This window comes from Puma concolor, chromosome B1 (assembly GCF_028749965.1).
Source record: "Puma concolor isolate L17-30 chromosome B1, mPumCon1.1.hap2, whole genome shotgun sequence".
Lineage (NCBI taxonomy): Eukaryota > Metazoa > Chordata > Mammalia > Carnivora > Felidae > Puma > Puma concolor.
The window spans coordinates 9,156,755-9,179,260 of NC_141670.1; the positions used below are offsets into that span (position 1 = coordinate 9,156,755).

At 39.2% G+C, this 22,506-nt stretch overlaps 1 long non-coding RNA gene across 1 annotated transcript in view; it reads left to right on the top strand.

Annotated features, from left to right (window-relative positions):
- The first annotated feature begins 3,780 nt into the window (after positions 1-3,780).
- LOC147581458 (uncharacterized) overlaps positions 3,781-22,506 on the top strand; it is a 95,502-nt gene continuing 76,776 nt past the window's right edge. The window contains exon 1 of the long non-coding RNA XR_015249672.1: positions 3,781-3,943. This is a non-coding gene — a long non-coding RNA (uncharacterized LOC147581458). The remainder of the gene's footprint in view (positions 3,944-22,506) is intronic.

Consider the following 22,506-nt stretch of genomic DNA (forward strand, 5'->3'; position numbering starts at 1 on the left):
AAGTTGGCCCAGTTGGGCGGGGCTCAGTGTAATGGCTCTGCTCTCCACTAGATGGCACTGCTAGCCTGCTGGGGTGGATTGTTGCAGAGCTTGTAGGTACTTATGCGCATGCGCGGGAGCAGTGCCCCTGCCTGCACGCAGCTACCCAGTCTGTTCTCCCGGGTCAGCAATCATGCACCCGTCCTCTTGTCTTCAGCTCTCGTCCACTCCCCGCTTTTTCACTCTTCGTGACTAGGCCACAGGCAGTACCTCTCTCCCGAGTTTTGTCTCAGATGTGGCTGTTTTCCCCAGCCCCTTACTTCCGAAGGACTGCGGCTTTGCCCCATTCCGCCCCTCTGCGAGAGGGTCTCACTGAGCAATGGCTGAATGAGCATTGGTCGAATGTCGGCTGTACCCAGGAACACCCGCTGGACCCTGCTGCTGCTGGTGCCCTGAGACTGTGGCCAGGTGCCAGCCCGTCCCAGAAAATGTTCGCGAGACAGTGTAGCAGCAGCATCTCAGGGATTATGGAAAGTCCCAACACACACCTGGCACCAGGCTTCACCCTCCATGACCTTGTTCCAGCACCAGTGAATGTGGCCATTTTCTGGGGTCTGCTGGGACCAGGTGGCTTCAACAGTCTACCAAATGTCCTTCCAGAAGTAGAACCGCTTTTCCCCATGTGGTCCAAGAACCTCCCAGACCCTACTCTGTTCCTGGGGATTCGCCCTTCCCACCAGAGCACCGCCAGGTATGGAGCTGTGGAGTTGCAGCCTTTGCATTCCCATTGTTCACAGTCTTAATGGAATTTAAACCCTCTCCTTTCTCCTTTCTCCCTTTTTAGTTTAGTCCCTGTGGCTGTTTCCAATTTTCCACTTTCTCTCCAGCTGCTTTTGGGGAAGAGTGCTTTTCCCATATTCTCCCTGCCTCCCCAGTCTCTGTCCTCTCTCTGCCCACAAAAGCTATTCCCTATCCTCCACGGCTTCTTGCTCCCCAAATTCACCTGTCTGCATCAGTACCTGCTGAATTCTGTGGTTCAAGTTGTGCAGATTGTTGTGCTAATCCTCCTAACAGTTTTCTAGGTGTGTAGGATGATTTAGTGTTGGTCTGACTGTATTTCATGTACTTGAGACACACAAAAACTTCCATGCTGTTCCGCCATCTTGGCTCCTCCTCTATATGTCTTTTCTGATAGGCAGGTCAGATCACAAGGTCACTGAGTGACTCAGTCAAGCATTCTGCATCTTGTGTGCACCATTAAGCCAGAAACTGTCATCAAAGGTGAATCTTTATTGGTAGAAGAGAGCCTGCTTTCCTCAAATTGCAGTGTTTGTCATATCAGATCTTCCAGAGGCTCCACATGCCAACCATATTGGCACTTGGAGCATCACCAATCTGGTTCCTAGAGCTCAAGTGGCTTAGTTGTTTGCAGTGTCCTCAACTTGCTCTTGTTCTTGGCCAACAGATTCTTGGTAGCCTTATGGTTTCTTTGGTAAATGGGTCATATTAGTCCACTATGCTGTGTTACATAACTTTCACAGTCCAGAAAGTTGTGTCTCTTTCTTAGAGCTGAAAATTGCAAAACACTCGTTTTTATCATTTGTTTCTGTCCTTGGAGAGACAATTTCAACCTACTGCAGACAAGGAGACTCACAGAAGCTTCACTAAGTTGGTTGTCCTTTGATTTCCATTTATTTTACCTCTCCGGTAAGAGCATTACTTGTTAAATAGCGTAAGATAATCATTACTTGCAGATCAGAGGACCTAATCAATCTGCGACCAATCTGACAAAATAGTGCCCTGTCCAAACTGGTATCAAGATGGTCAAGGTTAGTCCATCACATTGATGAGGATGACTTAATGCTCAGGCAAGACTGAGTACTTACTTCTATTCTAATCAAGTGAAAAGTAAGGTACATCTTTCTTGCTTGGTAGAAACAACACATTTTTCAAATAGATAGCTTTATCTCAGGTACCAGAGGTTGTGTTAGTTTGCACCTGCAAAGATAAAACATCGGAACAATTAGAGTCCTCACCTGGTTGCCTAATGACATTACACTGTCATTCTTGAAGATACATTTGCCTTAAACAAAGGCTAACAGGAAATTAAGTAGAGATACAATGAAAATCTTCACTGGTTTTTTGAGTCTTTGGTTGTTGCTTTTCATTTGAAATTCCCTGAGAAACGTGGTTTTGACATTCAGTTGGCCCCTGATAGAGAGAGGACATTCCACTGGTCCTACCTGAGCCTCTAAACCATAGTCAAACGTTCTTTAGTTGGAGGATGATGTTGGGGTTCTGAAGGTTGTATAAGAAAAGTGTGTTTCTTCAGTGGTGGCTCTCACGGGTCCTCTGTCTTGACCCCAGTCTTTTAAGTGAGCAAGTGATGCAGGAGCGTGAGGAAGAGATTTCAGGGAGTGTGAAATCCTTTTTGTGTGTAGGACTCCCAGGCGACCTTCTCAACTGATATGCTCACCACACTCAGCCTTTGCAGTTTTAGCCGATTTCTTCTTGCCCACCTCTATGGCAGCCACCTCTTCTTCTCCTGCTGCTCTATCGAAGGGAGACTGTCTTCGAGTGCCTCTTCTTTTAGGGACTTACTACTCTTTGGTATTCAATTGCCTTAGTTATGTTACGACCTTCAGCTATCCAGTGAGTTAAAGGAAAGCTAAACTTTTGCAGATTATCTTTTTCCCCCCCTTTTAGATGTTAGGATGCCATGACTTTGCTGCCTTCTGCTAACAGTAATGCTTTTCACGCAGGAAGTCAAAGGATAATAAAACCATTGGAAAAGTCTGAGAAGTGAAAAACATTAAGGGAGCCCACGGGTTGTCGGAAAGCCACTCTTCACTGGTCTTGAGTGTGATTGCACTACAGTAGAGCAGTCTCAACAGGGCATCCCAAATGTGCAGGGTAATCCCAACTCAACACCTTGCGGACACCCATGCACCTGTCTGCAGCTGCAACTTGAGAATGATTGCTTCCACTTTCCTAAAGCCACAGATTCCTGGTGGTATCTGTCCACAACCTTCCTGGCAAGAGAGATTTGCAAGTCAAGTGTTCAGGATTGATGCCTCACACGCAGCAGAGTGTAGGATGGTGTGAAATATGCTGAGTATCAACAAATAATATCAGGCACATCTCAACCCATTAAATTGTCATTTCCAGCGTAAGCAAATGATTACATCTCTGAATATGTATGTATATAACTGATCTTTTGAATAAATGTTACAGGTTTTAATCCCTAAATTATATTTAGAGTGTACTGTAATGGCCCTGCAAATATCAGAGGATAAACTTTTTGTTTTATTTAAAAAAAATTTTTTTCAACGTTTTATTTTATTTTTCGGACAGAGAGAGACAGAGCATGAACGGGGGAGGGGCAGAGAGAGAGGGAGACACAGAATCGGAAACAGGCTCCAGGCTCTGAGCCATCAGCCCAGAGCCTGACGCGGGGCTTGAACTCATGGACCGCGAGATCGTGACCTGGCTGAAGTCGGACGCTTAACCGACTGCGCCACCCAGGCGCCCCTGTTTTTGTTTTATTTTAAAAGTGCCAAATGAAAATGCCAAAGGAAACTCACGCTAAGCAATTTTTAAAACTACCCTTTGCTTGGCAGGAGTCATACTAGTATATGGAATTCTATACCTTATTACGTCAGGAGATGATGTGTTTTCAATAAAATAATTATCTACACGACAAAATGCTTTATGCAAACCTGATAGTTGTTTTTGCTAGATTCTGTGGGTACCATACTGTGAGTTTATAGCAAGCTTTCTCTTTTGTTCTTCACAGCCCATGCTATGAAGTCCAGTACCCTTCGAATCAATGTGCTCTAAATTCTTGAAAATGCAACTGTGAATGACCATGACTCAGCACTACAAATGAAGTAATTACTGAAGAATGCCACGACATGGATGTCAAAAAACATTAAACTGAGTGAAAGAAGCCAGGCCTAACAGGGTATGTACCGTATGATTTTATTCGCATTAAACTCAAGAAAAGCCTCATACAATCTACCCTGACAGAAAACAGGTGAGCGCTGCCTGGGACTAGGGCTGGAGGAGGATCGACTGGGAAGGTGCAGGAAGGAATTTTTGAAGTGATGGAAATATTCTGTATCTTGATTTGGGTGGTGTTCCCATCAGTGTATACCTTTATCAAGACTTACTGAAATGCGCTCTTTCATGGAAGCCCTTTATATCAATTATATTTCAATGAAGTGTGTTAAAATAAACAAATAAAGGAAACCAACAGCCGAAAGAACTATCAGAGTCACATAGGGTGGCAAAGGCAGTTTCCTGGAGGAGGGGACTTAAAGACGCTAAAAGGTCAAAGTCATCAGTGATAGGAGACAAGGTTTTTCAGGAAAAACCTGTGGTAGGAAATGCTCCTAAGTGAAAAGTTGACCTGGATGATTGCTGTCCTCAAATCTTCTAGAAGAAGCAAACAGCTTTTTCCTTTGAGACTCAGAGCAATGAAGGAGGAAGAAGAGTCAGGTGGAAAGAGTTCTTTCCCCTTCTCGGTAACTATTTTCCCCACAGCCTGCGGGGCAGGTGGGCTGGAGCGAGCACAGGTTTTCTGAGTCAAGTGCGGTGGGGCTCCTCCCAGGGTTCCTCCATCTCCTGCAGCATCGGGGGTGAGGCTTCACGTGCAGCAGGGATGACACGTGGCTCTGGTCACTGAGGACACCCAGGGATGTGTCAAACAAGGTGGCGTGTATCACGCGCCTACCTCAGTGGTTGGCATATGGAAAGCGTTACACAAACGTATGTATGGATTTCTGACTGTGACCATAAAAGCAAGCTCTTTAGTTCCATCCTTCTTAATCGCTGTTCTCTCTCACACATGTTTTGTGAGAAGATACACAAATCAAATAGGCCCTGCTACGCCTCCATCTCAGCTACTGTTCGGAGTCACCAGAAGGTCTCCGTGTCCTGTCTTTCTTGTGTAAGCCCCCAGCTGATTTCAAGCAGACACGTCCCACTAAGTGTAACTTCGAGATGGTAGGCTTAACAATGGCCCCTAAAGACGTCTGCTCCCCAATCCCAGAATCTGTGAATACACTGCACCCTAAAAAGAAGCTGGCCAGGGTGATCAAGTTAAGGATCTTCAGATGGGGAGATTAGCCTAGATTGTCCAGGTGGCTCAAATAACCCTGGGTACTTATAAAAGGGAGGGACTTACAAAAGGGCCCAGAGCACTAGTAGGTATCTTGGTGGTGGAATTAGGAGTTTCGGGTGCTTTAAAGGCAGGGTTATCAGCCAAGATGTGCAGGCAGCATCTAGACACTGAGAAACACGGGAAGGGAATTCTTCCCTGCCACGCACCTTGACATGAGACTTTTGGTGGTAAATTAACTCATTTTTTGTTGTCTTAAGAGACTGCGTTTGTGGAAGTTTGTGGCAGCAGCCATAGGAATCTGCTAGGGGGATGTTGGATGACTCTGGTGAAGATCTACAGATTCTCTGCAGGAGTCCCTAGAGTCACCTTGAAACTAAGACTATGTTCCTGATCTGATTTCTCCGAGGTGGCTCGCTATTAGGACCCTTTATTCTTAGGTTTCTTTGGGATTTGTGACTATTCTGTCCCCTACCCCCCCCCCCATCATCCTAGCCATAGCTTCAGAGGGAAGGGTTTCTTTTTTCTCTATCAGACAACCAGTGGCATGACAACCATATTGCCTTTAGCTATTCATTTTTAAAATACGTGCTGTTGGGTACAAGGGGTCCAGCTGAACCAGGCAACGAATGACCCAGGGCAAACTCATAATTCCTAACAGGAAAAACATCAAGTCTGTGTTTTAAGCACAGCTAGAAACAGGGAACAGATTTTCTTTTTACAGTCTCATAAGCGCATTTACAACTTTCAGGCCATCTAGGACTTAAGCAGGAAAAGGTGGGATGGTCTATGTTTAGAAGAGTGAAATTTAAGATTAACACATTCCACTTCATTTTAGAAAGCACAAGTTAATTATAGAAACAACTATCTTGTAGGAAGAACTGTTCAGTGTATCTCAGTATACAGATTTTTTGCTGCCTTGCAAAGTACTTGAGAGCTGAATATTTTCCGACTAATGATTTTGAAATGGAAAACCATGCAGGTTCAATCACTTTGGTAATAAGTATTCAATTTGAAAAAGTGCTTTTGTAATGGGTATAATAATAGATGATTTACGGAGAAAAACGCTATATTTTAGAAACCTATTTTTAAGTTGTTTGTAATAATAAAGGGAAGTCTAGAGGAAATTTTTTTTTTTTTTACTTTTTTTAAATTATTTTTTTTATTGGGGCACCTGGGGTGACTCAGTCGGTTAAGTGCCCAACATCAGCTCAGGTCGTGATTTGGTAGTTCACAGTTTGAGCCCCGCCTCAGGCTTTGTGCTGCCAGCTCAGAGCCTGGAGCCTGCTTTGGATTCTGTGTCTCCCTCTCTCTCTGCCCCTCCCCTGCATGTGCTTTGTCTCTCTCACTCTCAAAATAAATGATAAAATATTAAAAAAAATCTATTTATATTATTTACATTCAAGTTACTTAACATACAGTGTAATAATGATTTTAGGAATAGAATTTACTGATTCATCACTTACATATAACACCCAGTGCTCATCCCAACAAGTGCCCTCCTCAATGCCCATCAACTCTCTCCACACCCCACCAGCAACCCTCAGTTTGTTTTGTGTTTAAGAGTTTCTTATGGTTTGTCTCACTGTTACCTTATTTTTGCATCCTTTCCCTATGTTCATCTGCTTTAAGTTCCACATATGAGTGAAATCACAGAATATCTGTCTTTCTCTAGCTAACTTATTTTGCTTAGCCTAATACCCTCTAGTTCCATCCACATAGTTGCAAATGGCAAGGTTTCATTCTTTTTGATTGCCAAGTAATACTCCATTGTGTGTGTGTATGTATGTATATGTGTGTGTGTATATATATATCTGTATCCATTCACCCATTGATGGACATTTGGGCTCTTTCCATACTTGGGCTACTATTGATAGTGATGCCATATATATACATATATATATATATATTTATATGTACATACACATATGTATATATATGTGTATGTATATACATATATATATATATATATTTTTTTTACTTTATTTTTGAGAGACAGTGAGACAAAGGGAGAGTAGGGGAGGGGCAGAGAGAGAGAGAGGGAGACACAGAATTGGAAACAGGCTCCAGGCTCTGAGCCATCAGCCCAGAGCCCCACGCGGGGCTCGAACTCCCGGACCGCGAGATCGTGACCTGGCTGAAGTCGGACGCCTAACCGATTGCGTCACCCAGGCGCCCCTAGACTGCCTTTTTTTCTATTGTAAATTATTATCTGATTGGTCCAAGATTAGTTGGTCATATGTTTGTGGGTCCATTTTGGGGTTCTCTATTCTGTTCCATTGATCTGTGTGACTGTTTCTGTGCCAGTACCACACTGTTTGGGTGATTACAGATTTGTATAGAGCTTGAAGTCTGGAATTGTGATGCTTCCAGCTTTGGTTTTCTTTTTCAGGATTGCTGTGGCTATTCAGGGTCTTTTCTGATTCCATACAAACTTTAGGATGGTTTCTTCTAGCTCTGTGAAGAATGATGGTGTTACTTCAATAGGGGGTGCATTGAATATGTAGATTGCTTTGGGTAGTATCAATATCTTAAAATATTTGTTCTTCTAATCCATTAGCATGAAATGTTTTTCCAGTTTTTCGGTGTCGTCTTCAATTTCTTTCATAAGCTTTCTGTAGTTTTCAGTGTAATAGATTCTTCACCTCTTTGGTTAGATTTATTCCTAGGTGTTTTAGGGGATTTGGTGCAACTGTAAATGTAACCGATTCCTTGATTTCTTTTTCTGTCACTTCATTATTGGTGTAAAGAAATGTAACCAATTTCTGTACATTGGTCTTTTTATACCCTGCAAACCTGGCTGACTTCATATATCCATTCTAGCAGTTTTACGGTGGAGTTTTTGGGTTTTCCACATAGAGTATCCTGTCATCTGGGAAGAGTGAGAATTGAATTCCTCCTTAGTGATTTGGCTGCCTTTTATTTCTCTGTGTTGTCTGATTGCTGAGGCTAGGATTTCCAATGTAGGATATCCCTACTTTGTTGAGGGTTTTTACCAAGAAAGGATGCTGTATTTTGTCAAATGCTTTCTCTGCATGTATTGAGAGGATCAAGTGATTCTTATTCTTTCTTGTATTAATGTGATGTATCACACTGATTTGCAGCAACTGAGCCAGCCCTGCTTCCCAGAAATAAATCTCACTTGATTGTGGTGGATAATTCTTTTAATATATTATTGCATCCCGTTGGCTAGTGTCTTGTTCTGAATTACTGCATCCATGTTCATAAGGGAAATTAGTGTGTAGTTTTCCTTTTAATGGGGTCTTTGGTTTTAGAATCCAGGTAATGCTGGCCTCATAGAATGAGTTTGGAAGTTTTCCTTCCATTTCTATCTTTTTGGAACAGTTTTAGAATAGTAGGTGTTAACTCTTCTTTAAATGTTTGATAGAAATCCCTTGGAAAGTCATCTGGCCCTGGACTCTCGGTTTTGGGGGATTTTTTTTTTTTATTACTGATTCACTTTGTTTACTGGATATGAGTCTGTTCAAATTATCTATTTCTTCCTGTTCCAGTTTTGGTAGTCTGTATGTTTCTAGGAATTTGTCCATTTCTTCCAGATGGCCCAATTTGTTGGCATATAGTTGCTTATAATTTCTCATTGTTTATATTTGTGCAGGGCTGGTTGTGATTTTTCCTTTTGAATTCATGATTTTACTTATTTGTGTTCTTTTTTATAAGGCTATGGATTTATCAATTTTGGTAATTTTTTCAAAGAACCAGCTTCTAGTTTCATTGATCTGTTCTGTGTGGCTCCTCCCCCTCCCCCATAGCATTGCTTTCTGCTATAATCTTTATTTCCAGTCTTCTGCTGGTATTGGATTTTATTTGCTGTTCTTTCTCCAGCTCTTAACCTTACACCTTAAAGTTATGTATCTGAGACCTTTCTTCCTTCTTTAGGAAGGCCTGGATGGCTATATGCTTCCCTCTTAGGACTGCCTTTGCTGCATCCCAGAGGTTTTGGGTTGTGGTGTTATCACTGTTATCATTTTAATTGGCTTCCATGTACTTTTTAACTTCCTCTTTAACTTCTTGGTTGGCCCATTCATTCTTGAGTAGGATGTTCTTTAGTCTCCAAGTATTTACCTTTCCACATTTTGTGTGTGTGTGGTTGATTTCGAGTTTCATAGTGTTTGGTCTGAAAATATGCATGGTATGATCTTGATCTTTTTGTACTTGTTGAGAGCTGATTTGTGTCCCAGAAAGTGATGTGTTCTGGAGAATGTTCCATGTGCACTCCAGAAGAATGTGTATTGTACTGCTTTAGGATGAAATGTTCTGAATATATTTAAATCCATAGTGTGTCATTCCAAGTTACTGTTTCCTTGTTGATTTTCTGCTTAGATCATCTGTCCATTGCTGTAAATAGGATGTTGAAATCACCTACGATTATGGTATTAGTATCAATGAGTTTCTTTATGTTGTGATTGATTTATATATTTGGGTGATTACACTTTTGGAGCATAAATGTTCACAATTGTGAGGTCTTCTTGGTGAATAGACCCCTTAATTATGATATGATGACCTTCCTCATCTCTTATTAGTCTTTATTTTAAGGTCTAGATATAAGACCTGATATAAGTATGGCTACTCTGGCTTTCTTTTGGCCACCAATAGCATGATAGGTGGTTCTCCATCCCCGTATTTTCAATCTGAAGGTGTCTTTAGGTCTAAAATGGGTCTCTTGTAAACATATTGATGGCTCCTGTTTCTGTATCCATTCTGATAGCTTATGTCTTTTGATTGGAGCATTTAGTCCATTGATCTTTAGAGTGAGTACTGAAGGATAGGAATTGATTGCCATTACATTGTAGAGTTGAAATTTCTGGTGGTGTTCTCCGGTCCTTTCTAGTTTTTGTTGCTTTTGGTCTTTTGTTTCTTGGTTTTGTTTTGTTTTGTCTTTTTCCCATCAGGGGAGTCCCCCTTAAAATTTCTTGCAGGGCTGGTTTAGTGGTCACAGACTCCTTTAATTTTTGTTTGTCTGGGAAACTTTTTCTTTCTCCTTCTATTTTGAATGACAGCCTTGCTGGATAATGTTCTTGGCTGCATATTCTTCCAATTCAGCACTTTGAATATATCCTGCCACTCCTTTCTGGCCTGTCAAGTTTCTGTGGATAGGTCTGCTGCGAACCTGATCTGTCCTCCCTTCAAGTTAAGGTCTTTTTTCCCCTTGATCCTTTCTTAAGGATCTGTGTGTTTTGTGAATTTGACTATGGTATGCCTTGGTAATGGTAAATTGTTGTTGAATCTGTTGGAAGTTTTTTGTGCTTCTTGGATTTTGATGTCTCTGCCCTTCCCCAGGATAGGAAAGTTTTCTACTGTAATTTGCTTAAATAACTCTTGGGCCTCTTTTATCTCCTTCTACATCTTCTGGGACTCCTATGATTTGGATGCTACTCCTTTTTAACAAATCACTGAGTTCTTGAAGTCTTGTATCATGCTCTTGTGCCTTTTGCTTCCTTATTTTTCTGCTTTATTTTCTATAATTTTGTCTTCTGTCTTGCTGATTTGCTGCTCAGCTTTGTCTGTTTTTGCCCCCATGGCATCCATTCAAGATTCAATCTTGGTTATAGCCTTTTTAATTGGATTTTGACTAGATTTTACTTTTTTAATCTCGGCAGAAAGGGATTTTATGCTTTTTTCAACCTCCAGTATTCTCTTTATCATGGTTCTAAATTCTAGTTGAGACATCTTGATGTTATATGTGTTGATGAAGCCCCTGGGTGTCATTTCTTTCTGTTCTTTCTTTTGGGGTGAATTCCTTCTTTTTGTCCTTTTGGAGGAGGAAAAAATAATAAAATAATTAAAATTTAAAAATTTAAAACCAAACAAAAAATCAAATAAAGGAAGCTAGATCCTAGTTGTGTTTTGGTTTGCTTGTTGAGAGAAGCTTGATGGCATAGAGAAAATAGGGAAAGAAAAAGAAATCAAGGTAAGAAAAAATTTAAAAACTAAAAAAATGTATAGAATAAAATGAAATTGAAATAGGATAAAAATAAAAATAAAACACATGATTTTTTAATTTTTTAAATTAATTTTACTATTTTAAAAAATTAAACTTTATCTTTTTGCCAAGTTCTGTGGCTCAAGTTATGCAGATTGTTGTTAATCCTCAGATCAATTTCCTAGGTGTGCAAAGTGTTCTGGTGCTGATCTAGGTACGTTTCAGGAATGAGACAAGCTGAGAGTTTCCATTCTGCTCCACCATCATGAACCCATCCCCTTGGGAAACAATAATTTGTAACATGGATCTGTTTTCAAGTACATGGAGGTAGAAATTCTTTAAAGTACTTCTTTCCAGGCAGTATGAATTTGGTAACTGTTTCCTGAAGAAGATTCTTTGGTGTGAAGTAGCAGTGGAAGGATAGAAGGAATCGATTAACTTGTAGATGTATGTAAAATCACATAAGTTCTGTGTTTTTGGTGGATGGGGCTATGAGGCTTGAAAATACAGACTCAGTATCCATGTGGGATAGTTTCTCAACCTGGGGAGTTATAAATCTGACCCTGATATTATCAGAAACGGACTTAATTTTGGTATTTGGCCTGAGTATGTGTTTTTAAAGCTTCCTTTTATTTTTCCCCCTCTCTCCAGGTGGTTGTATACTCATCCTAGCTTGCCTACCGGCCTCTGTTTCTTATTGAGATCTGTATAAACTGCTAGCATCCATCCTTAGACTAGACTGTGTCCCCCTCAACTTAAAACACATGGTTTTGGCTGGCTGACCTTGGGATATGTGATTTTTTTCAACGTGAACTTACTCTCTCCATGAAAGAGGAGCAATGGCCTAGCCTAGGCCTGGCACATGGACTAGTTGCCTCAGTGTATGCTCAAAACATCTGAGATTCCTTCCACCGATTTTATTCTGCCTCCCCCACCCCCACAGGGTTCCCCAAGTATTTGAACAACTCCGATCCATTTAGTGGGTGGGTAGGAGTGTGGAAGGTTAGTAGCTCTTACTTAGAGAAATCTTTATCTCAAAATTCTTGTTACATATGTTTAGTTGGCCCTTTTTTACAGTGGTCTATAACTTGTACCAATATCAGCTGTTGAGAAAGCATCTTAACTCTATGAGCTGAGAAGGAAAAGAAAGCAAAACACATAGTACAGATGTGTAGACATTAAAAGTTACCTACTTTAATTGAAAGTACTTTTTCCTTTTTAAATTTTACGACCTTATTTAAAGTGCCAATTCAGTAATCTAATGTAAGCATTGTTAATTTATAAATGTTAATTTCTAATTTCTAATTCTAAGGAATTAATGAATTTGCAGTTATTTTATCTGTCTTACAGGGTATGGCCTGGGATTTACTAATCCAAAAGTTGATGGTGATACAAGGAAATACACTTGATGGCTTTTGTCTGATCTTTTCATGGATTAGTCCCTTTTCTTACAAAGCAAATAAAGGGTGCCTGTGATTTCTTAGAGATTTCAGAAGCCAATGTTCCCTTGTAGGAAAACTGCTGAGGCTGTTTCTCCCCTCCAGGATGTTCTGTAATGGTGAGGCCTAGGACCAACCAGTGTTTTCTAAGCTTGAAAGTTGGTTCTTCTACTCCCAAACTATATAAATAACCTATGCAATGATAACACAAGTAGTTGTGATGGGATGTGGGGGGAAGAATTCTCAGAGGAGCAGAAAATGAGGAATTCTTGAAGAGTGAAAGCTGTAAGATGATACTGAAGAGTGAAATGGTAGCATATTATAGATGTTGAGAGCTTACAGGGGAGAAATTGCCAAATGATGGCAGACACACAGAGGGAGATCGATGCCTGGAGGTCGTAGATCCTAGAAGCAGAAGAGGCCTTAGGAGCACCTGACAGGGAGATGAACTCAGGCACTGCCGAGGGACCAGTCTGGCTGCTTGGTAGTTGAGCATTCCCTTCATTGCTGTGAGCCAAGGCACAGAGCTGGGCATCTAAGAAAAAGGGGGAGGCATTTTTTTTATTTTTTTAAAAAAATTTATTCATTTTTGAGAGACAGGGAGAAACTGAGTGTGAGTGGGGTAGGGGCAGACAGAGAGGGAGACACAAAATCTGAAGCAGGCTCCAGGTTCTGAGCTGTCAGTACAGAGCCTGACGTGGGGCTTGAACCCACAAACTGGGAGATCATGACCTGAGCTGAAGTCGGATGCTTAACCGACTGAGCCACCCAGGTGCCCCAAGGGGGAGCCATTTTGAACAGGGAGACAGAACAATTCCCTGAGCAGCAGATAATGTGAAGCTCAGGAGACTAGGACTTGAAGCACCTTGCTTGGCACTTAGTAGGTGTAGTCAAAGAGGGGGAAGCATATACATCGATGATATGATACAAATGTTTATTTTTGAGAAAGAACATGTGATCCAGGGGCAGAGAGAGAGAAAGAGGGAGACGGCAAAGAGCCCACTGTGGAGCTTGAATGCATGAATTATGAGATCATGACCTTAGCCAAAGTTGGATGCTCAAATGACTGAGCCACCCAGGGGCCTGCAGAGGGAAGCATATTTAAGGAGGCTGCTCCCTATCTTAAGGTTGATAGCATTAAGAGAAATAGTCTTCATGTGATCATTTTCTGGGAGAAAATAGGTAAATAGATAGAACAGACAAAATTTGTGTGTGAACATAAAATTGATGCCAGTCAGTATGAAAAAAAAAAAAAAAGGAACCTTTCAAAGGTAGGTAAAATATCTGCATAGGAATTTGTTGAGAGGGAAGCAAAAATGGTCAGTATATATGGAATGGTCTTCAACCTAGCTGTATGTTTAGAAACTGCTATTTGCAGAAACTCAAGAAAACAATAAGATGGAGTTTATTGGCAAAAATCTAAGACTGACAGAAGTGGTGAGGGTGAGGGGAAAATGGACTGCCCTATTATGGGTAGAGATGAAAATTAGTGTGGGCACTTTACAGGAAAAATGGGCAATATCTGATAAAATACATATAACAGGATTCAGCTACTTTAATTCTATATGTAAATCTAACAAAATGACATGTAGAAGTATGTTTATTGCATCAATGTTGATAAATAGCAAATGAAGAAGAAAAATTGAGTAAGAAACAGTAGAGATGCCACACAATCCTAAATCAGAATACCGTTCAGATAAAAGAATTCATTAAATCTACTTTTATCAATATATATTGAACAAGATCTAAACTCTTAAAACAAGGAGCAGTTGAACATGGTATCATAATTAAGTAAATAAAACAGGACAAGATAGGAACGGCTACACGTATGTGCAAAAATATGCCCACATTGCCCCTAAATGTTGAGAAATTGCCTGTTTGCCTTAGTAACAAAACTTAGAAGTCGTCTGTACTTCGGGTATTCATCTTTTGTGTTGGTGTTGTAGTCCATGCCGAAAGGCCTTATTCTCACCTCTGTTGAAAGCCTTCTGCCAGTGTCTGTGACCTTCATCTTGTCTAGTGCATGGACACTGTTTGAATCCTTGACTCTCCTGAGTTTTCACTAGCAGTTAACAGGAACCACGCCTCCTCTGAAGTTAATATATTACTTGTTTTGCAAGATCCTGTATTTGCTTTTACAAAAACCTCCATTTTCTTTCTTTGCTTTCTTAAAGTGCTTTAACAACTCCCTTTAAAATTAAACGCTCTAGTGGTCTCCTGCAGGTTTCTAACTTACATGGATGTAGCATATAACTTGGGGATAAACAGAAATCCCAAGTTGTAAGGCTCTTAACCTATATGTGAAGTGCTATATAATTGAAGATGATGTATATTCTAAACTTAGAGAAAACAATGGTAATGAAACCAAATCTAGCTGATAAACCCACAGGGGAGACCAAATGAAATTTTAAACATACTTAGTCTCACAGGAGGTGGAAAACAGCACTTCAGAAGGAGAAATGATAAGGAGGAACATTTTTTAAAGTATTCAGTTGCCAATAAGTTAAATACTAACTATACATGCTCAAAATATGCTTGAAAGTAGAGAATCTGGTAGAAATATAAAGGAAAACTAAACTCCCTGGTTAGAATTCGTATACTTTGCTTTATTAGATAAAGACACAGATAGGAAGAACCCCATCAAACAACTCCACTTACATAACATTTATGGACTAATATGCCAAACAGAAAACCCTATTCTAAAATTCCTAGAGAATATCAAGATAGGTGATATTCTGAAGCATATGATAGGTCTTGAATTTTTAAAGGATTGAAGAAGGAAAAAGTAAGTTCCTTGACCATTTTGGAAGTAGAGATCAATAATATGACACTTAATCCCCAAACAGTAGATAATGACATGGTACACTTCTAAAGGATTCATTGATCATAAATGTAATGAAAAACAGCCTTTAAAAATGTTTGGAAGTTCATGGGGTGCCTGGGTGGCTCTGTCAGTTGAGTGTCCAACTTCAGCTCAGGTCATGATCTCGCGGTATGTGAGTTTGAGCCCCCTGTTGGGCTCTGTGCTGACAGTTCAGAGCCTGGAACCTGCTTCGGATTCTGTGTCTCCCCCTCTCTGCTCCTCCCCTGCTCAAGCTCTGTTTCTCCCTCTCTCTCAAAAATAAATAAGCAGAAAAAAAATTTTTTTAAATGTTTTGGAGTTCAAAAAATCCTACGTATCCAATTCTTAGGTGCAGGTAAAGCCATGCTTACAGGGATATTTATAGCATTAGATGCTTATATTGGCACAGAAGAAAGATTCCAAATAAATGATTCACACTAAAACTACAATAAACTGAAGCATGCAGAGCAAGCTGGACACGGATGAAGAGAAGGGAGGAAACAAAAACAGCAAAAAAAAAAAACCCAAACAAAACAAAAAAACCCAAGTCACAAAAATAAACCAGTGAAACCAAAAACATTTTGAAAACATCAAAGGACATAATTGCCACTATCAGGAATAAAACCTATCATCAGAGATGCTACAGATACTTACCACAAAGTTCAGCAAACTATCACTTTTGGGCCAAATCAAGCCTCAGGCATCCCGATTTTCATGTTGTCTGACACTGTTTTGGTACTGCAGTAACAGTTGATCAGTTGTCACAGAATGTATCATATACAAAGTTATAAATATCTAGCATCTTATCAAGTTTGTTAATCCCCGTGTTTAATAAGGAAAATGATGTACAATTTTTTTCTAATTAACATAGGAAAATGGGAAAAAATTCCAGGAAGTCATTAAGCCACCGTATCTCATTACAGGATTCAGTAATTAATCTGATGGCATTTATTGCTGTAGTTCTTAAGAAGAGATCTAATGACTAGGTAAGTTCTATGGTGAAAGCAGTAACATCTATTATATACACACAAATAGTAGAGCACATTCGAACTCCTTTTAGGAGACTAGATTTACTCTAATGTGTAAACAACACCTAAGACTGTGCAAGAAAGCAAGACAACAGAGCAAATCCTCGTAAGCATATAGACCTGATAGTCTTTAAGAATGCTTTAGCAAATCAAATGCAGCAACATAAAAATAGCAACAAATAGAACTTACCCCAGCAGTGAAATCATTGTTACATAGTTATTTTTCTTCCTTAATCAGTTACTATCTCAGTAGAGAGAGAGAATGTTGGTCAAAATTCAATCCTACATCTTTTTTTTTAAATTTTTTTTTTCAACGTTTATTTATTTTTGGGACAGAGAGAGACAGAGCATGAACGGGGGAGGGGCAGAGAGAGAGGGAGACACAGAATCGGAAACAGGCCCCAGGCTCTGAGCCATCAGCCCAGAGCCCGACGCGGGGCTCAAACTCACGGACCGTGAGATCGTGACCTGGCTGAAGTCGGACGCTTAACCGACTGCGCCACCCAGGCGCCCCAATCCTACTTCTTGATGTAGGGTGTGTGTGTGTGTGTGTGTGTGTGTGTGTGTGTGTGAGAATGTACACACAACAGAATATTCAGCCATAAAAAAATGGATTCTTATCATTTGCAAGGATATGGATGGAGCTAGAAAATTTGATGTAAAGCAAAATAAGTCACTTAGAATAAGACAAATATGTATGATGTCACCAATATGTGGAATTAAAACAAACAAGCAGAGTGGGTGGGGGGGGGGGGGAAACAGACAAACCACAAGATAGACTCCTAACCCAAAATTTGCTCTCTATAGTTATCAGAGGGGAGATGGGTAGGGCCCTGTGTGAAATAGGTGATAGGGATTAAGGAGTACATTTGTTACGATGAGCACCAGGTGACTAAAATGAAAATTTAAAAAAAAAAAAGTCAGTCCGCTTACTTAATCAGTTTCCCAACAAGCTAGCGTTAGAAAGAAATCTGCAGCAAGAGGTTTCGCCCTAGAAATCCAAGTTTGCATTATGCTTGACGCTGACAAGATGAATACCTTCTAAGAAGAAGGCAGGGGTTTCTCTGATCACCACTTATACTTGGTGTTGTACCAAAGATCCCAGTTACTATGAGAGGCAAAGAAAAAGGCGTAGACAGTGGAAAAGAAGTGAAAAGGTCTCCATTTGCAAGTGACATGATTTCAAGTACAAAAATCTAGAGACTATAAAAGGTCTCCTAGTGAAACTATAGTGTGTAGGATATAAGGTTAATAAGGAAATCTCAATTGTTTATATGATCAGCAAAAATTGGAAATTAAAAACCATGTTAGCATCAAATGACATTAAGTACTAATGGGTATGCCTCAAATACATTCGAGAACTCTACACTGAAATAGTACTGAGAAAAATTAAAGATAAGCTGGAGAAGGAAAATGTTTATACATGGGAAGATAGTATTTTAAAAAATCCAATTCTCCCTGAATTTGCCTTTAGATTTGATAAAATTCATACCAATAGCCCAGTGATATTTATTAATATAACTTGATAAACCGACTCTAAAATTCATATGATAACATCAAGTGCTTACAATAGTAATAACAATTTTGGAAAACAGTTGGAAGACACCAAGTGCTTAAAATCTTGGTATAAACCTGAAGTAATGAAAACAGCCTGGTGTTTGTCTAAGGGTGGACTCACAGATCGATGAAGCCACACTGAATGGTCAGAAATGAACCTACATTTAAATGGTCAACTGATGCTTGACAAACACACTAAGGCCATTCCAAAGGGGTTATAATAGTCTTAACAAATGGTCCTGGAAATTGTTCATATGGGAAAAAAATAAAACTTCTGTCCTTAACTTTATATTCTATACAAATACTAACTTGAATGGGATCATATAGTAACTACAACAATAAATCCTATGAAAAAATAGAATATGTTTTGAAACATGGGTTAACAACCCTTGTATAATCCACAGTGAGCACAAGTCCTAAAACAAAGGACAAAGATAACACCTTAATACGTTGTACTCCACTTTAAGTGTTGTTTGCATTATTTATAATCTACACATTTTGGGACTCTCTGAAGAAAGACCTTGGACTTTGTATTTCACATCTTCTTGCTGGAGAGGGGTTAATTCTCCATCTCAAGTATATAGCAGTTGATCTTAGATTTCTATGGGAGTGGAAGTTTTCAAAGCTTGACTTACATATTTTAGTGGCACATTTCAGCAAGTGGCAGAATCTGATGGGGACATTTAAGAAGAAAGTATTGTTGCCAAAGGCTAGGTGAACCCTTTTATTTTTTTAAGTTTATTTATTTTGAAAGGGAGAGAACATGCCCATGTGTGAGCACAAGCAGGGGAGGGACAGAGCAAAGAGGGGAGAATCCGAACAGTCTCCATACCATCAGTGCAGAGCCTGATGTGGGGATCAAGCTCGGGAATGGTGACGTCATGACTTGAGCCGAGATCAAGTGTCAAACACTTAACCGATTGAGCCACCCGAGTGCCTTGAACCTCTTTATTTTTTTAATGTGCTGGCTTCCTGTGAACTTGACCTGCTAAGTGCTTAAAGCAAGTAAAAAGATCAGTTCTGAAGACTGCCAGTACAATGGTTATAATCTTTGTTTTGAGGTGTCCTTGACATCTAAGGCAGAGATACCAGATTTATAGTAATAATTTCTTCCCTGTGTGGTCACATCTCTTTTTAGCTTCTTGTTTGCTCTTGACTAAGTCTCATAATCTGTTTATTTTAGAATAAGACACGTGCTGTATCACTGAGAACTTGCCATTTTTCCCTCTCTGACTTCAGCCATCACCAGTATCCGTTGATAGCTTTGTGTATGACTTATGGCGATTTTCTGACTTTACCATCATCCTATGTGTAACTGCTCCTAGCTTGATGCAATCGTTGCCTATAATAGACTTTTTCTATACATTTAGGTGTGTGATTGGACTTGTCATAATCTTCCTCCGCAGGAGGTTTAGTTGGGAACATCTGGCAGTGATGGCTCCCAAGTGGCAATATTACTTGCTGTGGACTGTGTAGTAGAAGGGGTGGAGATTATTAGCCTTCATTGAAAAAGAATGCGAGTGAGTCTGTTTCCCTTCACTGGTGGTGGTGAACGTGTTTCGAGGAGAGAGTAGAGTCTACTTTCTCAGGAGGAGGCCTTTAGTGCCAACAGATCAATTTATCCTCGACTGATTAGTCAAGATGATTTATTTTGGCAATTGGAAAGGGAAGCCCAGTATGTAGGGTGTCTTCTAGGATATTCAGAGAACTTCATTTTTAAAAAATTTTTATTTAGGGGCACCCGGTTGGCTCAGTCAATTGAGTGTCCAACATCAGCTCAGGTCATGATCTCGTGGTTCATGAGTTCGAGCCCCATGTCTGGCTCTCTGCTGACAGCTCGGAGCCTGGAGCCTGCTTTGGATTCTGTGTCTCCCTCTCTCTCTGCTCCTAACCCATTCACATTCTGTTTCTGTCTCTCTCAAAAATAAATAAGCATTAAAAAAATTAAAAATAAATAAAATTTTTATTTAAGTCCAAGTTAGTTAACCTACAGTGTAATAATGATTTCAGGAATAGAATTTAGTGATTCATCACTTACATATAACACCCAGTGCTCAACCCAACAAGTGCCTTCCTTAATGCCTGTTGCCCATTTAGCCCCTCCCTTCTATCCAACACCCTTGCAGCAACCCTCAGTTTATTCTCTGTATTTAAGATTTTCTTATGGTTTGAATCCCTGTTTTTATCTTATTTTGCTTCCCTTCCTCCTATTCATCTGGTTTGTTTATTAAATTCTACATGTGAGTAAAATCATAAAATATTTGTCTTTGTCTGACTTCACTTAGAATAATACACTCTAGTTCCATCCACATTGTTGCAGATGGCAAGATTTCCATTATTTTTGGTTGCTGAGTGGTATTTCATTGTTGATACATGCCACATCTTCTTTATCCATTCATCAGTCAATGGGCATTAGGGCTCTTTTCATGTTGTGGCTATTGTCGATAGCACTGCTATAAACATTGGGCTGCATGTGCCCTTTCCATCAGCAATTTTGTGTTTTTAGGGTAAACACCTAGTAATACAATTGCTGGGTCATAGGGTAGTTCCATTTTTAACTTTTGAGGAACCTCCATATTATTTTCCATAGTGGTTGCACCAGTTTGCATTCCCATCTGTAGTGCAAAGGGGAGAACTGTTATTTTTTTTTATTGTATGATACTTGTTTATATCTAGACCTTATAGTTTATATTTTATTGAAGTGCATAAAATGATAATACAAGCATCATAACACATTTATAATCACCAGTATATATAATAACCCCTCTTTGGTCTTTGGACAGATTTTTAACTTCTGCAAAGACACAATAAATTTCAGATGAAAATAGATTCGTAAATAGATTTGTAAATAGATTTGGATTTGGATTAAGGAATTGCAGTTTGATTTTGCTACAGGTATTACTAGTATAGCTTTGGATAGTAAGCTTGATTTCTTTAAAATTCAAACTTCTTACTTTCAAATTTCCATGTAAGATTCAGTCTTCTAGATTCTCTTAGATCCAAATAACGTTTTTTTTTTCAGATTCACTTAATTTAAATAATATATCTACATATTTTTAGGATTTATGACTTAAGCGAAACTTTTGTAAAGTACTCATGTCTTGTTTTCACATTAGTATAAAAACCATCACAAGTACATTATTCTCAGTAACCTCTTTTTTGCTCCAGATTATATTGCTTTCCCACTTTTCTTCATGGTCATTTGATGAACACTTTAGAATACTTCCAAAGACAGTTTTATTTTACTTTGAATTTGAAGATCAAACACAGTAGTAATAAGTCTCAAACATTTACATAAACCCCTTCAAATGTAGAGATTTGCTTATCTCTGGTGTTTAGCACCAAATGAAACAGAAAATAATAGTCAGGTTTATTTTATTTAGTCTGACTTTATGTACTTAGTATGGCTATCCTCATTTCCACATCTTCATACTGTTGATCTTTAATACGTGCAATATTTTAATTAACATCCTAGACAGTGGCCTATGAATCTTAGATTTTGTTAGGAGGTTTTGTCAATTTTTACAAAAATAATGTTGGAATTGGGATTTCATCACATTTATAGATGAATTTTGGTAGGACTGACTGACATACTATCATTGAATCATCTGACTCATAAAAAATGGTATAAATCTCCCTTGGGTATTCTTAAATTTTAGCAGTGTTTTATATTTCTCAGTGCACAGGCCTTACACAACTGAGATTCATGCCTAAGAAATTCATATTTTTGAAGCTACTGTAAATACTACCTAATCTCAATTCCCAATTGTTCATTGCTAGGATGTGCAAATTCAACTTTTTATTGATTACATTTCTTGCCACCTTACTAATCCACTCAGTACTTATGGTAGCTTTTTTGTAGATTGGGTCAGATCTTCAACTTTGACACGTGTGACACATGTGGCTTCTGACGTGTATGAGAAATGTGTGAATAAACCTAGAAGTAGTAAACCTATCCCCTCTTCTCTGTTTTATTGTACTGGCTAAAATGCCCAGTTCGATATTACATGAAAGGGTAAGAGAAATTGGTCTTTTTCCTGATCTTAGAAAAATCTCACCATTAATTACATTAGTTGTAGATGTCCTTGGTTATGTAGAACAAGTTTTCTTTTATTTCCACCTTGACAAAAAGTTTTATCAGGAATTAATTTTGGCTTTGGTCAAATGCTTTTTCTGAGTTCAGTAAGTTTATTCTATAATTTTGCTTAGTTTGTTAATAAGGTTAAGAGTATTGACGAAGGTTCAAATGCAAAACAAAACTTGTGTTCCTGTTGATGTCTATTTTAAATATACTTATCTTTTTGTGTGATAACTTTTCTTTCAGAATTGATATGTCTGTGCCCCACAAAGAGTACTAGTCTGCAGCTTTCTTTATATAATGTCTAGTTTTGACCTCATAGAATGTATTGAGAAGCATTCCATAACCCTTGATTTATGGGAAAGTTTTTCAAATTGCAAACTCATTTTCTATAATAAATACAGAGCTGTTTGAGTTAAGTCTTTGTCTTAGAAGGAATTTGTCATTATCCTATCACTGGAGTTGTTGAATATTTTTGGCAGAAAATTGATCATGATCTTCTCAAAATCCTCTTTGTATT